Here is a 25,478-nt window from a genome sequence, read left to right on the forward strand (position 1 = left end):
CAAACTTGAGAGTAAGTGCCTTCTTAAATTCTGTACCATGGACACACTTCATTTATCTCACTCTGCCTTCAGCCTTGCTTGATATAGTGTTTTTATTTTATTTTATTTTATTATTTATCTAAGGGGAATGTAGTGTTATTGCATTGTTATTTTTACTTACATTTCATTGGTGATTAATGATGTTGAGAACATTTTAATGTATTGATTAACCATTTCGACGTCCTCTTTTTTGAGTTGCCTCTTCAAATCTTTTGTCCAATTTTAATTGGATTAGCTGTGTTCCTTATTAATTATTTGACATTCTTTTTATATATTCTTCATGAATCCTTTATTGGATTTTTGTATTGCAAGTACATTTCACTCTGACTTTCCATTCCGTCCTCCAGTGGTTTCTAATAGTAAATAAAATATCTTAATTTTAATAGAGTTAACTTATAAATAAATATGTATATTTTTTTCTTTTTGGTTACCGCTTTTCTGTCCTCCTCATGAAATCATCTTTCTTATTTTCTTTTTGTATATGTAAAATCTATGATTATGTCTCTTTTACTATTCTTGATATGAGTATTTTTTAACTCTTAGTTGAATTCTATAAATCTAATTAGTCTTTCCCAAATGTAAATTTGATTTTACTTATGTTGTTTATTTTACATTTGTTTTTTATTCCATTAGTCTATCCTATTTTTTATTGTTTTCTTGTTTTAACTTTATTTGGGTTTAACTGATTATTCTTTCCTTAGCTTCTTGAGCCGGTTACATAAGTTACTGTTTTTTGAGAATTTATTTTTTAAGTTACATTTATTTAAAATTATCTTTCCTTTAGGTAATTTCTCCTCTAAACAGGCTTAACAGATATATTTTTATAGGGCATATTTTTATTGTCATTTAGTTCAAAATATTTTCTAATTTCCAGGTTAATTTCTTTGACCCTTGTCTTATTTACAAGTATATCTTAGTTTCCAAACAGCTAATAATTTACTTTTTGTTATTGATTTATAGCTTGATTCCACTGTGATCAGAGAATATACTCTGCATACAATCATTCCTTAGAAATTTGTTGAGCTCACTTAAAGGCCCAGTATATTATTAATGATAAGTGTCCTATGTCCAATGAAAAAATATGCATTTTGCTATCATTGAGTATTGTGAGGTTCTATACGTGTTCATATACAAGGCTCATAAATTACTGTCATTGCGAATTTGTCTATTTCTCATTTTAATTTTTTAATTTTTACTTTACATATTTCAAAACTTTTTTAGTCTTTTCTTCTAGATTCTAGAATGGAGAAGGATCAAAGCATTATTATACACATAAAACATTAGCAGTTTTATATGATCTTTGTGGATTGACCCTTTTGTTATTATGTAACCCCTTTGTTTTTCTTTAGCAGTATTTTTTGTCTCAGAGTCTACTTTATTATTAATATATTTAAGTCAACTGTCTTTTGATTATTTGACAGCCTGAAATATCTATATTATCCTCTCTATTCTAGGAGTTTTGATTTTTTCATCTAGTTTATTTATATCTTAACAGTGGCCTTCTTCCTGAATTGGCTCCAAAAGTTTGAAAATTCCTTGAAGGGTGGAGCAGTTACAGAACATGGGCATACCTCTCTACAGTCTCTCCTTTATGAGATCTTGGTTCCTTGATTCTAGGAAAACTCCTGCCTGTTTCTGATGGTCTTCAAACAGATTTTAAATTTCATCTTGATTTTGTAAGTTTTTCCTAATAGGAACATTGGTCTGCTGCAATCTGTTCCATCAAAAAGAGAAACAAAAATCTTAAAGGGTCATTGATTTTTTATTTTTTCCATTTAAGAAAAGTATCTACCATTATTCTCTACAGTATTTCTTTTTTTTCTTCTAAATTATCTCCTGTTGGAACTTTTACGTGACTTTTTTGGTAGTTTTGGTAGTTTTTTGGAGAAATTCTCTCCATTTCTTTATTACGGGAGACATTTTATGTAGGCTGTATGGACCACACAGTTCCTGTCACTACTATTCAGTTCTACTATTGTAGCACAAGAGCAGTAAGAGGTGTTACATAAATGAATGTCTGTGACTGTATTCCATGATATTTTATGTACAAAAAGTGGTATCCAGGGCCTATAGGCCTTAGTTTACCAATCCCTGGGCTAGGTTATGCTAGTGTATTAAACATTCTCAAAATCTCACTGCTCCAAGATATCAAATAGTTATTTTATTTTTCTCTTCTTCATGCTACGTGTTAATTTTAGATATATCAAGGGGACTCTGCTTGTTGTAGTTTTTCAGGGATCCTAGCTAAGGGATCTTGTTGGCATTCAAACAGAAAAGAATGTTCTGGCAATTAAATATTTACTTTGGAAGAGATACTCATCACACACATTCAATCACTCATTGGCTAGAAATATGATGGACCATGCATAATCCTGTAAGTGTATGAAGTGAAGAGGAAGGGTAATCTTAAGGCAATCAAAAAACAGACAAATCAAATGAGTGGCTCTAGTGTCCACTTATGTGAGTTTTAACCTTTTTTTTTTAAACAGTTTCATTTCCTTTTCCTTCTGATATTAATATTCTTATATTTATCTTCTAATTTACCAATTCTTGTTCCAGATGTGTCTACGTTTTAATTTTAAATGTCCATTTAAAGGCCGGGTGCGGTGGCTCAAGCCTGTAATCCCTGCACTTTGGGAGGCTGAGATGGGCGGATCATGAGGTCAGGAGATCGAGACCATCCTGGCTAACACGGTGAAACCCCGTCTCTACTAAAAAAAAAATACAAAAAACTAGCCAGGCGAGGTGGCGGGCGCCTGTAGTCCCAGCTACTCGGGAGGCTGAGGCAGGAGAATGGCCTAAACCCAGGAGGCGGAGCTTGCAGTGAGCTGAGATCTGGCCACTGCACTCCAGCCTGGGCGACAGAGCAAGACTCCGTCTCAAAAAAAAAAAAAAAAAAAAAAAAAAGGCCATTTAAATTTTAATTCTAAAGACTACTTTTTATTTTTTAAAATACTATATGTTCTTTTTTAAATCTGTCATTTACATATATTGTTTTGTATTTGCTTTGGTGTTTTCTAGGTGCTCACTGGTGTATTTCATCACTTTAACAGTCTGCAGCTTATTGCCTGGGTGTGTATTTGGTGGTGTTTGGTCTAAATTCACCTACTTTCCCCGAGTCAGGGAGCCTCAGTGCCATTGCACATGCTAACTCATGGGGCTCTTGATTCTTTTTTTGCTTCTGTCACTCCAGAAAATGTTAAACCAGTATTGCAGAATTGCAGAATTGAAAGGCCCTGTTTCATCTTTTGAGGTAGATGACAACATTAACATCATGTTAATGGGGGAAATTTATTTGGATAATGTAGAGAAAAACTTCAGCTAAAGCAGATAATTACATGTTTCTCCTAATGTCCATTATCATCAGTATAGCAGATTCAATACTATATTTTTAATGTAAAATCTAAAGGAAAAAACAATGTCAGATAATCTGTATGAGTTATTTTATATACTAATCACAACAACTTCACAAATTTGGTATTTTTAAAATGAGTAATAAAATAAGAAATGTAAGGCTAACTTGCCCTCAGTGATTCAGCTGCTACATGGTGAAGCTAGGATTTGAACCCTGGATCTCACTCAATGCCTGTACCTTTTGACCGTTTCATGCACATTTTCTTCCTTCAGTGTTGTAAAACAGTCATATAATTTACAATTTGATAACAAAATTACAACAAAGTTTGACATTTTCAAAATAAATTAATAAAAAAATTTGCTGGAATTGGCTCAGCAATCCTTTCTGTTTTCACCCTGAAGGCATGATCAGGCAAACATTTCAAAGTTCCACAATTTATCTGCAAATGATTGAGTCATAGAACAACATAAAATATGAAATATCTGACATAAAATCTACCTAAAGCAATTTATGAAATACCTGAAGGAATACTAAATTTTAAAAACCAACAATATAAATTTAGGTCAGGTCAATAAGACAAGTTTGCCAGGTTTCAGGACTAGAAATTACGCTCATGTGAGTAACTGTCCCTCAATTCTGGTATCATTCAAAACAATTACTAAAATATGAAATTAAATGGCTGATCAAATCCAAGCATATCCTTAGTCAACAGGAGCCAGGCAGCTTTCATTATTCATTATTCATTAAAATAAGCCAGTAATTCCCACCACCCTTCTCAAATTTAGCATTTAATTTTCAGAGAAGCAGCAGAGACGATCTTCGAGTTTCTAGCTGATTAAGTCGGTAGTCCCTGGATGGGTTTGTGTGCTTGCAGGGAGTATTGCCACATCCTTAAAAGGTTCCTTGAAGAACTTAAAGCCCAAATGCCATACAGACTTCTGAATAATGGGCAGGGGACATGCAAAGGGAAGAATCAATTCTCAGCTCTCATCTCACCTCCCCGTAGTATTTCTTTTTCTTTCTTTTCTTTCTTTCTTTCTTTCTTTCTTTCCTTTTTTTTTTTTTTTTTTTTTTTTGACTGAGTTTCACTCCTGTTGCCCAGGCTGGAGTGCAATGGCACGATCTCGGCTCACTGCAACCTCCACCTCCTGGGTTCAAGTGATTCTCCTGCCTCAGCCTCCCAAGTAGCTGGGGTTACAGGCATGTGCCACCACCCCTGGCTAATTTTGTATTTTTAGTAGATGAGTTTTCTCCATGTTGGTCAGGCTGGTCTCGAACTCCCAACCTCAGGTGATCTGCCCGCCTCAGCCTCCCAAAGTGTTGGGATTACAGGCTTGAGCCCCTGTGCCCAACCTCCTCATAGTATTTCTTAGCATCCCCCATTGGACACCTCAACAGAAATAATCATAGTGAGTCTATTAATAAATGAATAAAAGGTTTACGGACTCATGTTCATTTGTGGAAAGGATAAATTAAGTAGATTACACATACTATATAAACTAGCACTGGAATAAATTCCACTACAAAAAAAGAATCCTAAATGTTATATCCTTAAACTCAGTGAAGTATTCAAATAGCAGAATGGGAGTTTGAATTTGTATTAATTTCAGTGTTGTTTTAATTTTCTGGCCATCAGGCAAGATCTAGTCTGCTCAGCACATCACTTGTGCACATCACTCTTCAACAACTTTTCCAGAGGCTTCTTAAAACCAAATAGTAGCCCCTTAACACTGTCTGTAATAAAATATTGCATCATGATTAGTGACCCGGGATGAACCTAGGATGCTATCTTTGAAAGAGATTTGAACTTAGAGTTGGGAGATGTGAGTTATAAATCTCACCCCATCTTAAAATATCTGTTTGACTTTGGGCAATTAAGTTAATCTTTCAGAAATTCTGATTCTGAAACTGTAAAATGAGAATTATAATACCTGTCTTCTGTTGAGTAGATGAAATCAGATAATGCACATGAAGGCACTTTAATGTGAAAGTGCTATACATTTGGGAAGAATTATTATTCTTTGACTCTGAGCTGTCCTTCAGCTGAATCTACCTGTAAAAACTTTGGTGAGGTCCAAAAGTATCCTTTTAAAGTGCCGTATCCCCAGACTGCTGACTAATAATAATGAATCAAACTAGAAAACATATACACATGCACACACATATGCGCACACATATCATTCTACTATTCAATGAGTCAAACAATTTTAACAAGTTGTAACAGTTTTTTACTTTTTTTTGTTTGAGATGGAGTCTCACTCTGTTGTCCACAATGAAGTGCAGTGGCACCATCTCAGCTCACTGCAACCTCTGCCTTCCAGGCTCAAGTGATCCTCCCACTTCAGCCTCCCAAGTAGCTGGGACCACAGGTGCGTGCCACCACACCTGGCTAATGTTTTTGTATTTTTTGCAGAGACAAGGTTTTACCAGGTTGCCCAGGCTGGTCTCAAACCCCTCTGCTCAAGCAGTCTACCTGCCTCTGTCCCCGAAAGTGCTGGGATTTACAGACGTGAGCTACTACACCCGGCCAGTTTTTCACTCTCTTTTCCACCACCACCACACATTGAATGGAAATAAATCTGTAAACTTTTTTTCTCTATCTTTACATATCACGAACTCTTTTCATAATATCAAATATTTTCTTTATAACTGTTTTTTTTTTTTTTTTTTTAGTGATGGGGTCTTTCTCTGTTGCCTAGACTTGGGTGTAGTGGTAAGATCATAGCTCACTGTAACCTCCAACTCGTGGTTCAGGTGATCCTCCTCCCTCAGCCTCCCTAGTAGGTAGGACTACAGTGTGTACCACCATGCCCAGGCTTAACATTGTTTTATCAGCTGCTTACTATGTCATCATTTTACATGATAATTATAATTCCTATTTATTACTATAACTTGTTTATTTACTGTGACATTGTAAACAATGATGTGACAAATTTCATAATGCTTATATACACGATGACCATACATTCCCGTTTGCTCAGGAAAGAGCCAGTTTACAGCTGTTGTCCTATTGTAAGTATTTAGAGAAAACCCTTTTTCCTGCAAAAGTCTCCTACTTTGGTCAATAAATTGTATTATCACTCTATCTTGAATATTCTTATTTATTGCCCTTAAGAAAATTGAAAATAGAGAATTGCTGAGTAAAATATAATAATTGATTCTATTTGTTTTCTAATGTGAAATACATATTCATTTCTGAAAATGAATTGAAGGCATTAAAAATTTGCAGATTACACGAATGAAGGCATTAAAAATATTCGGATGACATACATAAGTACTACATATTCTTGGACTATTTTAAACACTGTTATTTTTGTCCCTTCCTCTTTCAGTTCTACTGTGCATCCCTTATGACCTCAACATTGCTAAAGTTCTGAGCAAAGGGATGTCCAGTCCAATGTTCTGTCTCTCCATCATCAGGACTGACTTTGAATTGGTCCCCTATGTTCCCCGAATGGTGCCATGCTTTCCCTGCATATGCTGGTCAGCCATCCTGAAACATGCCTGCCCTCATTATTATTCTTATTATTATTTTAGATAGAGTTTCACTTATTGCCCAGGCTGCACTGCAGTGGCACAATCTCAGTTCCCTGTAACCTCCACCGCCTGGGTTCAAGCGATTTTCCTGCCTCAGCCTCCGAAGCAGCTGGGACGACAGGAATGCGCCACCATGCCTGTAGTCAGAATAGGACTCTTCAATTGTATAAATAGGACTCTTCAAATTGTATCAGACTTAGGTTAACTGAGAAATAATCCTTGAATTATTTTAAGTACCTGAGATTTTAGAGCTTTTGTACTGTAACCACACATGTTAACTATCCTGACTTACAGGAATCTTGGTTCCAAAAGTAGGGTAATGACATTACAAAAACCTAATTCATGTGGCATTGAATAAGGAGTTAAGCAGTAAACAGTGAGGCAAAGAAGATGATGATCCATTTTTTACAGTGAAAACATTGAGAACAGGTGCAATATGCCTGCAATGCTAGAAGAGAATAATACAAAATTTAAAAGGCAGTCTTTACTAGTGAGATATGAGCAACTGCTGGTGGGTTGAAAAGGTATTACAAGAAAGACAGGAACTCAGTAATTCATTAGCCTCCTTATAAGCAGAAATGAACTGGAGTGAAATAGAGTCCAGAAAATTGGGTCCTTGCAGGGTTGGAAAAGCCAACTCTTTCTAAAGCCCAAACTGTAAGAGAAGGGATTAGAAAAGGCTTTGAATGACAAGTGCTCAGTAAGATAAAGTGATTCCAGGCAAAGATCAGATTGAGTTTTAAGGTATTTTAATTAAGTTGAGAGAGAGAGGTGTGAGGGAAAAAATGAAAAGTAATAAAGTGGCTCTAAAATCTGTGTTTCTTCAGATGTCTACGTGTGGTTGCTGGTACCTGGAACTGAGTGAGAGTCCATGAATCAGAATCTGATTAACTTTTTGAGACAATGAATAACCTAAGAAGCCACAAGCTCAGAATTTAAAAATATCTTTTACTGAAACAATTCTAAAACCCTCGGAAGAAACTTCCAGACAGTAGAGCCAGGGAATCTAGAAGAAATGTCAAATGAGCCCTTCCAGGAGTAGAATTATGACTTCCTCTTGAGTCCCCCTCCACCTTAGGGGATGAAAACTTCACAGTCCTCCCAGCAATTGCTATGGCTGGTGCTTGTTGCTGTCTCCATCACATTCCTTTTTTAAAATGGGTGTGTTCACTACAGTTATCCTATTCTGGTTACACCACTGTGTACTGAATGTTTTGTGTATGTGTGTTTTTGTGTGTGTAGGTTTACGAGGGACGCAGTTAAGGAGAAAAGGAACATCTTAGTTCCCAACTCTCTGGATCAAGAGTTGACTCTTCTGTCCTAATGGAGAGAATACCGTATATTGCCTGGTTCGAGTTGTATGCCTGTGCTATTCATCCATTGCCTCTCGCTTCCAATATCACCCTTTTACTGCCTTGTTTAAATAAATCTGCAATCTTAACTCTTTTTCTTCCACCGGCTAGCACTAATTCAGTACAAGGCACTGGAGAGAGATTCCAGCAGTGAAGAATTTTGCCTCCTGCTTCTGGCATGTTCCCTAGGCCTGCTCCGGCAGTGTGCGTGGTTCTCCTGCATCAGGCTCTGCATTGCATGGTGGTCAGCAGCTCCCAGTGGCTGGCACTTTGCCTGGCAGCTCTTCTTTGAGCACTTTGTAGTAGAGTGCCTCCAGTAAGAAAGATGCCTCCTAGTGAACAGCTTTCCTGGAGGTTAGTTTTCCAGCAAATTCCAAAGGGCCTATTTCAAGCAAGGTCTGCCAGGATGGCTTCTCCGCATATATTATCTCTATATACAGTGACTTCTCTGCCATCAGTGAGCCACAGAGTGGCCTCTCCAGCCAGACTGGATGTCAGCTTTGCGTGGGGAATGGCCACTGCAGAGGGCTCTTCCTTGGGTGTGATGTCTCGGTTCCATAGCTGTGACTCTTCCTCATATTTGCTATTTCTATGTTCTTTAGAGTTCTCTTGACTTCCAATGACCTAATCCCTGATTACTCCAATTCCCTATTAGAATAGTTATTTATGTTACCATAACTCTGTTAAAGTACTGTGTAGTTTTTCTCCTGACTAGACCAGACATTACAATGTCCTGCTGGTTTGAGCTTTAGGTTTTCTTCCTGGGGAAGGGTGAATACATTTCAAATGTAGAGAAAAAGAGCCTCAGAATATTTAATAACAAAAAGCCAAAGAATTCGTGCTCTTCAAATATATCCATTCCTCTTGTATATGTTATGGTCTCCTTTGTAAGTAGATTCCATGTTACTTAGCACCATTTTTTTTTACTTCATATCACAGCACGTATAGCATCAAAGAGTGTGGTTTATCTACTGATTTCTCTTGCCAAAAGACAATATTACAAGAATTTCATTTAAATATCTAAGTTGGCTTTGTTTGAGGTTCTAGAATTGGGCAACACTTCATTTCATAAAATGGAATAAGTTCCAGTGAGCTGAGCAGTGGACATTGGTTTTATAGGCAGAGCAGGGCTGAAGAAAGCAGAAACAAAGAACAGGAAGTGATTGGTCCTTTCAAATTTATATTTCTTGTAAGGTAGGAAAAGGGAAACAAAACAATAGAAAACTGATTGGTTAACATCAAGTTACTTCAGGTTATTTTTTGTTTAAGAGTTAAAGGCAGAGGGAACTTCATTACCATGCCAATTGAACTGGCCTGTTTGGGAAATTTGCCTATCTCTCCCTCCAGATTTCTCAAGTTAGATAACTCAGTTTTGGTTTGGTGATGTGGAGCCTCAGCATAAGTGATTCCATTTTGACTTTTAGTTTGTTCTGTTGGGCCCTTGTGTGTGCACTTAGTTTGTAACAATTTCCTTCTATAATTTTTAGTCAACACTCTTATAAGTTCCCTGAAGGTAGGGACCATGGCTTGGTGGTCAACATTATATGCCAGGTATTCAGCACATAACCAGTACTTAATGAGTATTTGTGATAAAATGAGTGAGCACCTGATCACTCAGAGTGGTTAAGTTTCTTGAACACTTACGGTGTGCTGGCAATCTTCTAAATAGTTTGATAAATTTTCTTTTTCTTTTTCTTTTTCTTTTTTTTTGAGACGGAGTTTCGCTCTTTTTGCCCAGGCTGGAGTGCAATGGCGCAATCTCAGCTCACCGCAACCTCCGTCTCCCAGGTTCAAGTGATTCTCCTGCCTCAGCCTCTTGAGTAGCTGGGATTACATGCACCACCGTGCCTGGCTAATTTTTGTATTTTTAGTAGAGACGGGGTTTCTCCATGTTGGTCAGGCTGGTCTTGAACTCCCGACCTCAGGTGATCTACCTGCCTCGGCCTCCCAAAGTGCTGGGATTACAGGTGTAAGCCACCACACCCGGCCAGTTTGATAAATTTTCTCAGCTGAAACAGCAACTGTATGAGGTCTATATTATTATTATCTCCATTTTACAGATCAACAAATTAAGAGGTTAAGTTTTTCTAAAAGAAAGTGTGTTTCAAACAAGACATACCAAATCAAAGGGCTCCATTAGAAACAGTGCACTTGGCTGGGCACAGGCTCATGTCTGTAAGCACTTTGAGAGGCCAAGGAAGGTGGAGCACTTGAGCACAGAAGTTCAAGCCCAGCCTGGGCAACGTAGAGAAACCCTGCCTCTACCAGAAAAAAAAAAAAAGAACTACAAAAATTAGCTGAGTGTGTTGGTACGTGCCTGCAGTCCCAGCTACTAAAGAGGCTGAGGTGGGAGGATTGATTGAGCCCAGGAGGTCAACGCTGTGATGAACCAATAATGGTGCCACCCTGGGCAACAGAGTAAGACCCTATCAAAAAAAAATACATATATATTTTTTTAAATAAAAATAAAAAAGAAACAGTGTACTCCATTCTCTCCCACGGTTATCAAGATTCTGCCCAAATTACTGGTGCATTTGGCTGACTTTCTTCCTTATTCCAATTTTCTGCTTGTTTGCCACTCAGGTGATCAGCAAAAGCTCAGGAAGAGTGGTACTGACAGAGAGGATAAATTCTTACCCAAAGTCACATAAGTTGGCACATCTGCAGGGAAACATCACGTTAGCCTTTGAGGAGAGAGGTAAGTTCTTAGGCTGTATTAGGATTCTCTATTGGGACAGGAATAATAGATAGATGTATATATGAAGGGGAGTTTATTAAGGGGTATTGACCCACACGATCTCAAGGTGAAGTCCCACAATAGGCCATCTGCAAGCCTAGGAGCGAGGAAGCCAGTCCGAGTCCCAAAACCTCAAGAGTAGGGAAGCCGACAGTGCAGCCTTCAGTTTGTGAAGGAAGGCCTGAGAGCCCCTGGGAAATCACTGGTGTAAGTCCAAGAGTCCAAAAGCTGAAGTTCTCAGAGTCTGATGTTCAAGGGCAGGAAGCATCCAGCATGGGAGAAAGGTGAGGGTCAGAAAACTCAGCGAGTCTGCTCTTTCCATCTTCTGCCTGCTTTATTCTAGCCTTGCTGGCAGCCGATTAGATGGTGCCCATCCAGATTGAGAGTGGGTCTACTTCTCGAAGTTCATTGACTCAAATGTTAATCTCCTTTGGCAACACCCTCACAGACACACCCGGGAACAATACTTTGCATCCTTCAATCCGATCAAGTTGACACTCAATATTAACCATCACACAGGCTGTGCAGGGATCCAAACAAGAAAATGTGTAACAATTTCAGAAGTGGCAAGAAGCAACAACAAGATGGAAAAAGATGTGAAGGATGTGACAGTGAACATGGGTCACCCCCAAGGCTCTTTGTAGCAAGACAACACTGGAGCTCCTCTTTTGCATAAGACTGATTTATGCTGCAAGGTCCTGAAGGAAGACAGATGTTTTTTGTTTTGTTTTGTTTTAGTGCAGTTCTCCAGTAAAAATAAAACCCAGGCGGTGAATAAATTCAGTTTTCTCCTTTGGGAGAAGGTCACTTCTACTGGGGCCAGAATCTGCTTTTACATACCCTGAACTAGATGGTCAGAGTATTCTCAAAAGGCTTTCGTGGTACTTCAACTCCAATATCCACCCATCCTTAGAACTACGGCTGCTGCTCCAAAACATCATACGTTGCTTTCTCCAACCCCCTAGAGAGAGATATTGGCTTGGGTTAGTCTCAGTTTTGTTATGTATCCTGGACTAGGTGCTTGGAATGGCTGAGTGTCCCTCCAAGCAGATGGAACAGCCCCCATGCCATTCTTCCATATTAGTAAGAAATATGTTCAGCTGCATGAATTAGAAAATCCCATGACAGAGGCATTAGGGAACAAAGCTTTGTTTTTCTCCAAAACAAGATCAGGGAGGTAGGCAATTACTATGATTGTTTTAGTGGTTCCACCATATTGGGTCCAAAGTCTCTTCCATTTTTGTGGCCTTCCTCTCCTGGTCACAGCGAGGATGCTGCCACTCAAGCCATCATATCTGTGTCCTGTACAAGATGGGAAGAATATAAAAGGGGAAAGGGCTCTTGGAGGCCATTCTATTTTCTACAATCAGGAAAGCAAATATTTTCGTAACTTATCTCTTCACACCCACTTCCCAGCAGACTTCCATGGGCAGCAAGTCTTGCCACAGAAGCAAGGGAAGCTGGAAAATTAGAGACCACGTTTATCAGAAGTGTCCCTGCACAATCATGCTTTGGAATAGATATGTTTCTGCACCCCAAAAAAGTAGTGTGTCTCAAAACAAGGAACAATAAGAGACTAAACACTTGAAGGGCAACCAACTGTATTGGCCATTTCTTCCATTTAATTTAATATATCAGACTTTACTCTGCTTCCCTTAGCTGTATGGTCTCACCTCTTGTAATTTTACTTTGAGGTCCCTGCATGCTTTATGTTTATGTCCAGACTGTAGAAGGATTGAGCCTGCTGAGGCTATGCAACAGGGTAGTACATAGCATGTGATATTTTACAGGTTGAAAGAAACTTTTTTTAACTTTTATTTTAGTTTTGGAGATACATGTGAAGGTTTGCCACATAGGTAAACTCGTGTCTTGGGGGTTTGTTGCACAGATTATTTCATCAACCAGGTATTAATCCCAGTATCCAATAGTTATCTTATCTGCTCTTCTCCCTCCTTCCATCCTCCATCCACAAGTGGAACTCAATGTCTATTGTTTTATTCTTTGTGTTCGTAAGTTCTCATCATTTAGCTCCCACTTTTAAGTGAGAATATGTGATATTTGGTTTTCTGTTCCTATTTTAATTTTCTGATAATAATGGCCTCTATCCATGTTCCTGCAAAGGACACTATTTCATTCTTTTTCATCGCTGCATAGTATTCCATGGGGGGTATATGTATTACATTTATCCAGTCTACCACTGATGGTAATTTAGGTTGATTCCATGTCTTTGCTATTGTGACTAGTGCTGCAATTAACATTTGTGTGCTTGCATCTTTACGGTAAAATGATTTATATTCCTCTGGGTATATGCCCAGTAATGAGATTGCTGGGTTTAATGGTAGTTCTGCTTTTAGTTCTTTGAGGAATCACCATACTGCTTTCCACAATTGTTGAACTAATTTACATTCCCACTGACAGTGAATAAGTGTTCCCGTTTCTCCACAACCTCACTAGCATCTGTTACTTTTAGACTTTTTTATAATAGCATTCTTACAGGTGTGAGATGATATCTCATTATGGTTTCCATTTGCATTTCTCTAATCATCAGTGATATTGAGCTTTTCTTCATATGCTTGTTGGCTGTATGTATGTCTTCTTTTGAAAGGTGGCTGTTCATGTCCTTTGCCTACTTGTTAATGGGGTTGTATGTTTCCTTTCATAAATTTATATAAGTTCCTTATGGATGCTGGATATGAGACCTTTGTCAGATGCATAGTTGGCAAATATTTTCTCCAACTTTGTAGGTTATCTGTTTACTATGTTAATTCTTTTTCTGTGCAGAAGCTCTTAAGTTTAATTATATCCCACTTGTCAATTTTTGCTTTTACTGTGATTGTTTTTGGTGTCTTTGTTATGAAAACTTTGTTTGTTCCTATGTCTAGCATGGTATTGCCTAGGTTGTCTTCCAGGATTGTTTACAGTTTTGGGTTTTACAGTTAAGTCTTTAATTTGTCCTGAGTTGATTTTTGTTCATGGTATAAGGAAGAGGTCCAGCTTCAATCTTCTGCATATGACTAGCCAGTTATCCAAGCACCATTTATTGACTAGGGAGGCTTTTCCCCATTACTTGTTTTTGTCAGAAAAGAAACATTTTAATAGTCCTGATAACATTCCCCTATCTTGTATGTCCTGCTAACATTCTCCTATCTACAAAGCATAGCACCCGGGGTGGTGTTAAGCCTGGATTCCTTGGACGTGTCAATATACACTAGATAATGACCAGTTTTCCACAAGAATATAGATAACTAGAGCTTCCTGTCACAATATCTGGCACAGTGAGTAATTTACTTTGGTTTTTTCGCTTGTTTGGTTTATCTGTTGTTCTCTCTCTTTCTCTCTCTGTCACACACACACTGCTGTCTACAATTTGGCAATGCATTTATTGTCCATTCGAAAGCACTCATTGACAAAGCTGGGCTCCCTCGAGTGTGGCTGAGATGCTGTGCACTTAGTGGCACTGCAGAACCCCAAGGCTTGGGCACCAGGTCTGCACCTGTGGAGCAGCCCGCCTGTGATTCCCATCCTCACTCGCTCTGCTGCTCAGCAGTTGTCCCTGCCTTGCCTGCTGGAGCAGGGCTCTTCAGCCAGAAAGGACAGGGCAAGTCGCTCCTTTATTCAAGTCTTTCACTGAGCTCCCAGAGCGGCAGTTGCGAATCTTTTGTTTATATTTGTAAACTAAGTGAATTTGACATGGAAGTCACCAAAGGGGAATACATTTGGAACATTGAAATGCCATTTTTACAGGCACATTTCTAATCATAGCTGCCCTTTAAAACCCACATAAAATTGTCGCCTTGAGTTCCCCTGTTTTCCAGCCTCAGTGCGGCTCTCTTTGCAAATCCCACAGCATGACAACAACAAGATTTCATTTTTAGTCAGACTTGACACTGGCTAAACACTAATGTGGGCTCTTTATGTTTCCATAAACTCTCCTCACAGAGCCACCAGTAGAGCATGGGAAACTGGAAAATAAGTTCCAATTAGAGACTGTGTTGGCACGCTCAGGGTGATATGGTTCCCAGTGTTTTAGAGAGGGAAAGAGCATAAAAGAAGTAGGTTGTGTGCCCCAGCTTGCCCCTGGAGGAGCTGTGCCCACTATGGTGGCATGGGGAAATGTCACTCATTAGTTGGCTTGCCTGCTAGCCTAGAATTTGCTTTTACCTTCTCTACCTTCTCCTAAGCCATCCCTTTCTCTGAGTAAATCCAATGCCTTATAGCGCCGCCAATGTATTCAAGTGTACAATTTTAATGTCACATGTACAATCATACCTCCCTGTGGTGACTCACAGTGCCCACATTATCCTCTTTGCCAAGTAAATGCTAAAACACTGAACGACCCTCTAATTGATCTCTGGGGTCACACAAGACCTGACAACGGGGCTCACCAGGCACAAGGACATGATGGAGAAGTCTGAAAAGTGAAAAGGGAGAGGAACCGGGGAGAAAACCAGCTGAGTTCATTTTCACTCACATAATGAAAAGAAATCTGGTTCAGCCTGGAGGATTACAAAATAGGGCAAGACCAAGGTAATTCCAGCTGCAGTGTAAATTTATTCTATGCTTTTCACATGTTACTTAAATTCTACATTTGTTCCATTTATTATGGCACAAGGTTAGAAAACATGGTGTGATATCAAAAAGAGAATGGATTCAGAATATCTGGAGTATGTCTTATTGTCTACCCACAATTTCCCCAAAATCAGTGTTTAAAAAATATTTATCAATATATGTAGAGTTTATTTTGGCAGTCCATGGAAAAAGGGAACTTTTATTATTTTCCTCACCGTGTATCTGGTACCCAGAAGTAACCGCAATAATAAATAACTACACTATTAAAAGGCAACATTTATTGTGTGCTTACTTTGAGCCAGATACTGCTTTAAGTACTGTATTAACCAGGTCCAGGGGCTATAATCTTAATCATGACATTCTATTGACCCCCTAACTTATAAATATAACATAGTACACAGTTAATAAATATTTATTTTAGCCATCTCCAAGAACTTTGGGAGATAGTTTTGTTTTGCTATTTATTATTATTTTTTTAACCTATATAAGGTTTGAAATGGAGAAATAAGATAATAGCAAGGAGGAAGTCTGTAAGCACAGAACATACTGGCTTGTTTATTCTGCCTCTCTTTGGTCCAGCTGTGGGAATATAGTTGAAGAGGCACACATTCTGGTCTATTGTTCTAAATGGATGATCCCAAAGACTTATTTATTCTTGGCCAATAGGGAGCTATTAGACCTTTTTCTTGCTTTAACAGCTTTCTGGACACTTATAGAGATAAAATAAGGAATAAATCATTTGATGCCCCTACTTTGCCACTGGAAACATTTGGTTAACAGCACTCACAGGCTGCAGAACAAGTCTCCTTGGAGAGGTGAATTCACTTACTCCCCTCCCCAGCTCACAGTAGCTTTTAGCTGTTTATCATAATTCTGACCTCTGAACATAAATTTGAAGAGCTAATGGATGAAAAAACACTCTTAAAAATATAGTGCAGGAAACCAGTGCTCTCTGATGACTTTATTATTTTGTTTCTATAACTGAGATTCATCATAGAATCCACAGAGAACATTAGAGATGATCTTGCCCAACTTGTTCAATTTTTAGATGGAGGAATTGAAGATGGAGAAACTTAATAAGGCCACAGAGCTTGTACTGGGCAGTGTTAGAACCTCAACCAAGATCTCCTGACATCCAAACTAGAGTTTTTTTCTGAAAGTGGCAATCCCTCCGGCAAGGGAGCCTACGTTATATGCATTGCATAAGGCACTGGGGAATACAAAGAGATGGGTGTAAGAGAGGACTTGTGGTTAGAATAGAGCTATTCTTTGAGGGAACCAGATACACAGAAAGTGGGTAGAGTGAAATAAAACACAGGTAGGCGGATAAAACGTGATCATTGTGGAGGGGATGTACTCACCCAGCAGGTTCTTCCTGCCTGCTGCACAGACAAATCCAATTCCCTGTAACTGTGGTATTGCAGTCAAGAAATGAGTTTAACTGATGCAAGGCCAGTCCCACAGGATAACTAGAGTTGATCTCAAGAGATCAATCTTAGGTTCTACAATAGAGATGAGATCTATGGGAGCAACTGAGGAAGTCACAAATCTTGTGACCTCTGGCCACATGACTCCTGAACTGTAAAGAGTTATAGAAATTATGCCTATATTTGAGCAGAATTCAGGCCCCTTCCATATCCCTTATTTTGTGGCCTTTCAGTTTCATCCCCCAAACAAGGAAGGGATCAGTTGTAGAGAGGGACTATTATCATCCTTGCTTCAAAGTTAAACTATAAACTAAATTCCTCCCACGGTTATCTTGGCCTCTGCCCAGGAATGAGCAAGGACAGCCAGCCTGTAAGGCTAGAAGCAGGATGGAGTCAGCCACATTAGATTTCTCTCACTTTCATAATCCTTGCAACGGTGGTTTCAGAGAAACTGTTAAGGTCATGTTTAGAGACCAGTTTGAAGACTAGTTATAGACTAGTGTATGAAAAGTCTCAAACACCAGAATTAAAGGCAGTCTATCTTGTTGATAATTCTATTATTATTTATTCAACTGCATATTCACAAATTATGCCTCAATATTTAGAAGATTGACTTACACTTGACCTTAAAAGATCACCATGGAGACGACAGCTGACTAACAATTCTGTTTCCACAAGGAAGGCTCTCATAGGCAGTCAAGACCAGACATTTTTTCAAGCACTTAAAACATTGGTTAAAGTCTTCTCATCAGAAAGAAAATCAGTCCAGATTCATGTAACTAGACTTAATGGGATAAAACTTCCTTAAAACATTAATTTCTGCCTTCAGCAAAACATTCATAACGGGCCATTATATGGTAAGCAGTGAAGCAGGAGAATGGGGAGTGAGCCATAGTTGATGTCATTGCAAAGCGATTTTGGAAAAAAAATACAAGACTCAGGACCAACCCCTGTCCTTGCTTCATGGGGTTGACTAAATGTGACCTAACTGATTGTCTCTGAAGACTGATGATTTGATTTATTCTCAGCAATTCTCTCTCCAAACAATTCTCTGGCTTCAACACCCATGCAAAGCTCTTACACGTAGCAAGAAGGGAAGGAAAGAGTTTCCACGCACCCTTTGAAACAGGTCCTATACACTATCAAATCAGCTTATCCACACAGCAATCCATTTTAGAACCTGAAAGATCTGAACCGTTGGTATTAATCAAATGACTTGAGTGATGCCTGAACACCCCTTCTCCACTTTTAAATGTGTTGACAGAGCTTAAAGTTAATGGTCAGATCTATCCTTGCAGTAATATGTTTAGAAATTACTTTGCTGTTTATATGCACTTAGGGAATTTTACATTATACATTAACAATAGTTGATATAACAGGGTTCTTCAAGGAGAGGGTGTTGGAAGGAGTCCTGTGTTAGGTCTTGGGAAACCTGGGTTTGAGTCCTGTCTTTCCTAGCCGAGTGGCCTCAGGAACGAATTATTTTTTAGCCTCACTTCCTCCATGAGTAACCTGTACAAGCTAGATAAAATAAATTTAAAATTCCTTACAGCTTTATAACTCTATGATTCCACAATTACATTCATTTTGTCCTTCAGAATATCAAACAGAACCACAAGTAGGCATTTAATAAACATTGCTAGATAGCATCACACTTGATTTTTTTTTTTTTTTTTTTACTGCTTGTATGTCTTCCCCTAAACCATTCAAGAATTTTAAAGTATTCAAATAAAGATTCTTCAAATTATACATTTCATTTTGCTTATATATTTAGGCAACCATGATGCCTTCAGGGTTATGGTTATAAATGATGGCATTGGCTTGTTTTAAGAAGCAAATAACTCTAGGAAAATGTATCCCAATAGAATTCAGAGTGTTTCTACCTAAGGTCCCCCCTCCACCTCACACTACACACATACCTTAACATTTCAGAAGCGTATCAAATGAAAAAGACTTGTTAGCATGGAATTGATCAATACAACAACCAGTAGCAGCAGCAGCAGCAGCAGCAGCAGCAGCAGCAGCAGCAGCAGCAGCAAAAACACCACTATTAATTTGGTTGCTGTAATTTTTCAGTGAAAGAATATATATATATATATATATATATATATATTTAACGTAGATTCCCATTGTTACCTAACTGAACTGGGGCCCACTTGCCCAGCATGGTAAGGCCAAACATTCCTACCCAGGTTCTGCAGCAGGAGAAAGGTGGGTGTTTATCTGCAAGGCACCAAGCAAGGAGAATCGGGTACCTCACTCTGAAGACCTGACCTCTCTGATAGCTTACAAACAAGTGTTGTTAAACACAGGGGTAAATTTCAAGGAAGCGGAAGTTATGGGCAAAATTGTAAATCAATACATGGAGGTTATCCTTTGGTTTGGCCTATAAAGGTGAAATATCTTGAAGCAAAGGATAACACGTCATAAGTAGATTCAAAGATTTTCTGATTTGCAATTGGTTAAGGAAAGGAAGCATTGTGTAAAGACTTCGGGTCAACAGAAAAGGATGCTAGCTTTGGCTGCTAAGCATGACTCCTTCCAGGTCTCCGAGGAATAAATTTGGAGTAAAAGACGACAGGCAGTCAGAGTCTAGTCCTCAGCTCCTCCTTATCTGAGGTCTACATGCCAGCAGATCTGTTTGGTGGGGGTCTGGGTTTCTGAAAAACAACTAAGGGACTTATGTTAAGATGTTATCTTTAGTTTCTATAGGGAATCAAACATCTCGCAACTCTAACTTCCTTGACTATAGGTTTAAGCCACTATTACCTTTTTGCTTATCAAGTTGCTCATTTACTTCTATGTGCCTGGAATTCCCCTTGAAGAAACTCAAGATTTTCCTTTATATTCATGGTTCAGGGCCTGGCAGGGTTCTAAGAGCCTAATCTATCTCACTATGAAAATAATTGAATTATTCTGAGTATTTTCTTTTTTGTCATTTTTTTCATAGACCGTTAAATCCTATAATGAACAGCTAGCACATAACAGATAAATGTATTTTCTTTCACTCATATGTTGAAAATGATTGTTTATTTTTAAGGGAGCTATATACAACCAGAGAAAATATTTGTTAAACAACAGTCAAATTGAAAGGACAACCTCTAAGTAAGCATCTCAGAGGTCTCCCTTGCTTATTGTTAATTGCAGAATAAACAGATCTTCCGAAGCAGTGCCCCCAACAGAATGGACCTCCTCTTAACCACTGGCAACTGCTATCCCTCCCCTGTCCCTCCCTGCCTCAGGCTGACCCCTTATATTTATATAGTAGTGATAAATATGTTGTCACATGCATCACTTCATCCTGTTCATAGTTGCCCTAAGTGGAAAGTAGGACAGGATTTTTATTTTCACTCTGGAGGGTTTTTCAGAGTTGGTGACTTGCCTGAAGTCATCCTATCAGCAGTTAACTGGAACAAGGATATAGGTCTCCTAACCCTCATTCCAGTGATATTCGTTATATTTTGTGGCATGGGGAGGAATGAGTCATTGACGATAATATTCATCATTTATTTGTGCCCTTTTAAGTAGTATCTGGGGGAAGACAAATACCATGATTTATGACATGTTTCCTTGGACAAGCAAGCATGGATTGTTGGAATGCATGATAGCCAATTTATATACACCTATCTATCTGCCTATCAAAATATTAGCCAGCCAAAGGGCGTTTATAAATGAGAACTGGAATAAAATTGGGGAAAGGCAGGTAGGCAATCTCCCTGGAGAGGCATCTTCTAGTTTACCCAGTTTAGGGATCATGTCCTGTTCATCTGTGAATATGATATATAGGACTTCAGTTGGATGCCAGTGATGAATGTCAATGATCATAAAGCTGTTACTGGAAGTTTTTCAGTTATAGTCAAAGCCAAAACATGCTGGCTCTCTGGAAAGCCTGGATTCCTCTGAAGATCACCAGGCTGATTGGTAGTGCAGTCCTGATATTTTGAAAACTGGATGTTGAATTGTGTATCTGAAAGGAACCTCCCGGCACTGCTCTTTCATTATTTTGTGACTTGTTAGACTGGGAATCTCTTTATTCCAGAGCATTAGTATTACTTGGATGCCATTCCCTAAGATGCATCTACCTGGCCATGTAGGCAAAGGTGGTGAAAATTCACAGGTAGATTCAGGCCTCTTAGTTGATATCGGAGGGGAATGTGATCAGTTGCTGGAATTGTGAGACTTAGCTATCCCATTTTGTGTATTGTCCAGAGGTTGAGGAAAGAGTATTAAAAAACTGTTTCCTTGATAATCATATTGATAGTCTTTTTGTTCAGAGCCACAAAGGCCAGACCTTGAAAAAGGTATCTCAACCTTCAATCTTTCCCCATTTAAAAAAGCTAGACCAGGTGTCACTACTACTGCTATTTACATCAGATTCTTTCTTATTAAGAGAATGTTTCAAGACCTGACCCGAGGAGACTGAATAGTGGTAAATGAAAACAGAATAGGAAAGATCATAAATGAATGGTGGACGGAGGAGGAGGACATGGCAGACAATGGAAGAAACTGCAAATAAACAATGCCCTCCAGCCTGTCGACAGAACAAGACTCTGTCTCAGAGAGACAGAGAGTTTGAAAGAGTTTCAGTATGGAATGATAAAAAAAAGTTCTGGAGATAATAGTTGCAAAACAGTGTGTATGACACTAAATTGTACATTTTAAATGGTTAAATGGTAAATTTAATGTTATGTATATTTTATCACAATAAAAAATAAAGTTAAATTATTAAAATGTGAAAAAATTATAAGTTAACACAGCTTAAGTTAACATCCAGCAACCTCACCTGTAAAATAAACAGGTAAAATATGAGAGACAACTTTATTACTTTCATTCATTCAAATGAAATGCTTTATTGCCAGAAACATTGTGGTTAGAAGAGATTGGGATAGAAGAGGCAGAGGGGCACATTCAAAATAGTGAAAAGGATATAATTCATACACATACACAAAACATGCACGGTACTTGGAGAAAAAGACATGAGTGATAGAGCATCGTTGTTGTTAAGACTCATATATTTTTCCACGTTTGTAGAAGCTCTGTAGCACACGATAGTGCAGTGGAAAGAGCAAACAGCCCTATACTCAAAAAACTGCTCCAGTCTGTATTAGCACACCAGTTTCAGGAAAGGGGCTTCACATCACTGAGCCTCAAGGAAAATCAGGTTCATTGTCAGGATTGATTTGGACTCAGATGGGACCTGAAAACCTTTCTGCAGACAGGGCCTCTCTTAGGCCAGGTCCTCCCTGGTCCCTTCTGCCGTGAGCTGTGTGTTCTCTGCCTTTGCTTCTCTCTGGGCCTCTGACCTGGTCGGTCCATTCTGTTCCTCTGCCCTCTCTTTTCTCTGCATCATAGATTCTGACAGCCCAGGGGGGTCAGCATCCTTACTTGAGTTTGTATATTGTTCTTCATGCCATCAATTGCCTCATGACTTTTCAAAACCTTTAATTGAGCTAATGAAGTCATTATCTTGAGATTCTTAGTTTAAATGGCCCATACAGGGATCTGATTGGCCTAGCTTATCTTTCCTTTTTTTGTTTTATACATTTATTTCTATTTCCTCGGACATTCCTTACATAAAGTACATTTTAAGTGCATGACTCATCATACATGCACACATACTCATAATATACATACACATATTTGTTTTATATATATAACATATATATATATTAGACTATGAATTTTCTGTCCTTGAAGAAGCTGCACACCTTTGGTCTAAATATTTAAATGGAAGGGTGAGGTCATGTAATACACAATATTGCAACCTAGGTTTGTCCTTCCCTCGGTGGTTTTGAGAGGAACAGTTGCCCTAGAGGTCTATGTAGGCAAGCAAACACAATGATTGACATTTCTAGTATGCTGGTGCATGGTAATTTTTTTTTTCAATAACTGCTACTGGTCATGATTATCAATACTGGATTATATTACTACTACTTCCTCTACTCATTATAGCCTTCTGCCTAGATCTTAGCCTAAAGTAACTTTAAAAAAAAATGTATTTATTTCAAAGATGGGGTCTTGCTTTGTCACCCAGGTTGGAGTGCAGTAGCATGATCATAGCTCACTGCAGCCTGGAACTCCTGGGCTCTAGAGATCCTCCTGCTCAGCGTCTCAAGTAGCTAGGACTATAGGCATGTGCCGCCACACCTGGCTATTTTTTTTTTATTATTTTTTGTAAAGATGGGGTCTCCCTTTATTGCCCAGGCTGGTGTCAAACTCCTGGCTTCAAGTGATCCTCCCACCTCAGCCTCGCAAAGTGCTGGGATTCCAGGAACAAGCCACCACAGCTGGCCTAAAATAGCTTTCCTTATTATTTATAAGTTGAGCTTCTTTGAGACATAAGAAACAGAGATACTCAGTTTATCCTAAATAGATTTTTACAAGTATACTCAAGTAGGATTCCTAGAGTGGAGATTTTATTTTAATTTTATTATTTATTTATTTATTTATTTATTTATTTATTTATTTATTTTTGAGATGGAGTCTCACACTGTCACATGGGGTGGAGTGCAGTGGCGTAATCTCAGCTCACTGCAGCCTCTGCCTTCTGGGTCCAAGCGATTCTCCTGCCTCAGCCTCCTGAGTAGCTAGGATTACAGGTGCCCACCACCACACCTGGCTAATGTTTTGTATATTTAGTAGAGATGGGGTTTCACTATGTTGGCCAGGCTGGTCTCGAACTCCTGACCTTGCGGTCCACCCACCTCGTCCTCCCAAAGTGCTGGGATTACAGGCATGAGCCACCACACCTGGTCTGAGTGGAGATTTTATTGAGGTAAATGCAGTAGTTCTAAAAGTATAACTCCTTCTCTGATGATGCATAGAAATTCTGGTAATTGCCCTGTGGCATCCAATCCTCCAGACTCTGGCTTATATGACTTGGCAATTTTTTACCTCTATTTCTATTATTAGCACTGCTTTTGTATAATTATTCTACATGTGTCTCAAACTCAAACTCTTCAACAAAGAAAAATCTAATTGGCTTGTAAAGTCTCCATCCAATCGATGGCATTCCTATTAGAGCTTTCATACCAAGTCACTTCATAGATCAAAGGAATCCCTATAAATTGACTTGCTTCTTTTGGGTTGGGGGTCAAATCCATCGTGTTCAAGGTCGTGATATCATTGAACACAAATAAAATGACCTATTTGTATGGAGTCTCTTAAAAGGAAGTTGTTTACATGGCAGGTATACTAAGCTATTCAAAAGTCACTGTGACTGGCTAGCACCTTGCCTGGCCTGAATGGTTCAAGGTCTCAATAAGTTTCTAGGACCAGAATGAATGGCATTCATTTTGTTCAGAAAAGATTTATGTAGTGAGGATACTGTAAAACGATGTAAAGTCATGGAGATGGAAGTTGGCAATGCAGACTGTGATTAACTCACTCACAGTAACTTCTTTTCATCTGCAGTGGATAGAAAGGAGAGGATAGACAGAGGCTTACAGACCTAAAGAGAAGAAAGTGACAGGGGCAAAAGGAATAGGGGAGAAACATGAAAGGAATGTGGAGGGAAAAGGTAATGCAAGGAAAGGAGAGGAGATGAAGCAGATATTGATGTTTTCCTTCTCCTATAGGTTAGTGTTCTCCTGCTTTCCCTGATCTAGCCTCTCCTTTTCGCACCTGTAATTCCAGCATTTCGGGAGGCCAAGGTGGGTGGATCACAAGGTCAGGAGATCGAGACCATCCTAGCTAACATGGTGAAACCCCGTCTCTACTAAAAATACAAAAAATTAGCCGGGCATGGTGGCAGGTGCCTGTAGTCCCAGCTACTCGGGAGGCTGAGAGAGGAGAATTGAGAGGCTTGAGCCCAGGAGGCGGAGCTTGCAGTGAGCCAAGATTGCCCCACTGCACTCCAGCCTGGGTGACAGAGCAAGACCCTGTCTAAAAAAAAAGAAGAAGAAAAGAAAAGAAGAAAAACTCCCATCAATGAGAGGAAGCCTGTCAGCACCTATTTGGTGGACAGCTACTTTGCTTACATAAGAACAAGGCTTGAGATAGTAATATGAGCACCTGTGTAATGCATAGAAGTTCTCTACATTCTCTGAGATACAAAGGAGAGTACTGACATTGGAACAGAAGAAAAATACTTAGGACTGGTGTTATTAATAGAAAAAGCTTCCTGATTATCAGTATCATAATATATTTTCTTGAAGGAACCTAATGCTTCTATGCCCTGTAATTACACAGCATGTCTGTAAGGATAGTGGTTCTCAAAGGGTATTCCATGGACCAACAGTATCAGCATGATTTATGAACTTCTAAGATATGCAAATTATTAGACTCTACCATATACCTCCCCAATCAATCTCCAGAAGTGGGGCTTATCTCTCTGTTTTAACAAGCCACCCAGGTTATTGTTATTACCATTATTATTAGAGACAAAGTCTCACTCGGTCGCCCAGGCTGGAGTGCAGTGGTGCGATCTCAGCTCACTGCAACCTCCGCCTCCTGGGTTCACG

The 25,478-nt window shown here is 38.9% G+C and overlaps 1 protein-coding gene and 1 long non-coding RNA gene across 5 annotated transcripts in view; one reads left to right on the forward strand and one right to left on the reverse strand.

Moving 5' to 3' along the window:
• LOC105488361 (AGBL carboxypeptidase 1) overlaps window positions 1–25,478 on the reverse strand; it is a 958,121-nt gene that overhangs the window by 59,699 nt on the left and 872,944 nt on the right. The window lies entirely within an intron of this gene.
• Window positions 2,965–11,833, forward strand: LOC139364384 (uncharacterized). The gene is made up of 3 exons (XR_011626185.1): window positions 2,965–3,111; window positions 10,867–10,981; window positions 11,469–11,833. It is a non-coding gene; the product is annotated as an uncharacterized lncRNA (long non-coding RNA).

Source organism: Macaca nemestrina, chromosome 7 (genome assembly GCF_043159975.1).
Source record: "Macaca nemestrina isolate mMacNem1 chromosome 7, mMacNem.hap1, whole genome shotgun sequence".
In the NCBI taxonomy this organism is placed as follows: domain Eukaryota; kingdom Metazoa; phylum Chordata; class Mammalia; order Primates; family Cercopithecidae; genus Macaca; species Macaca nemestrina.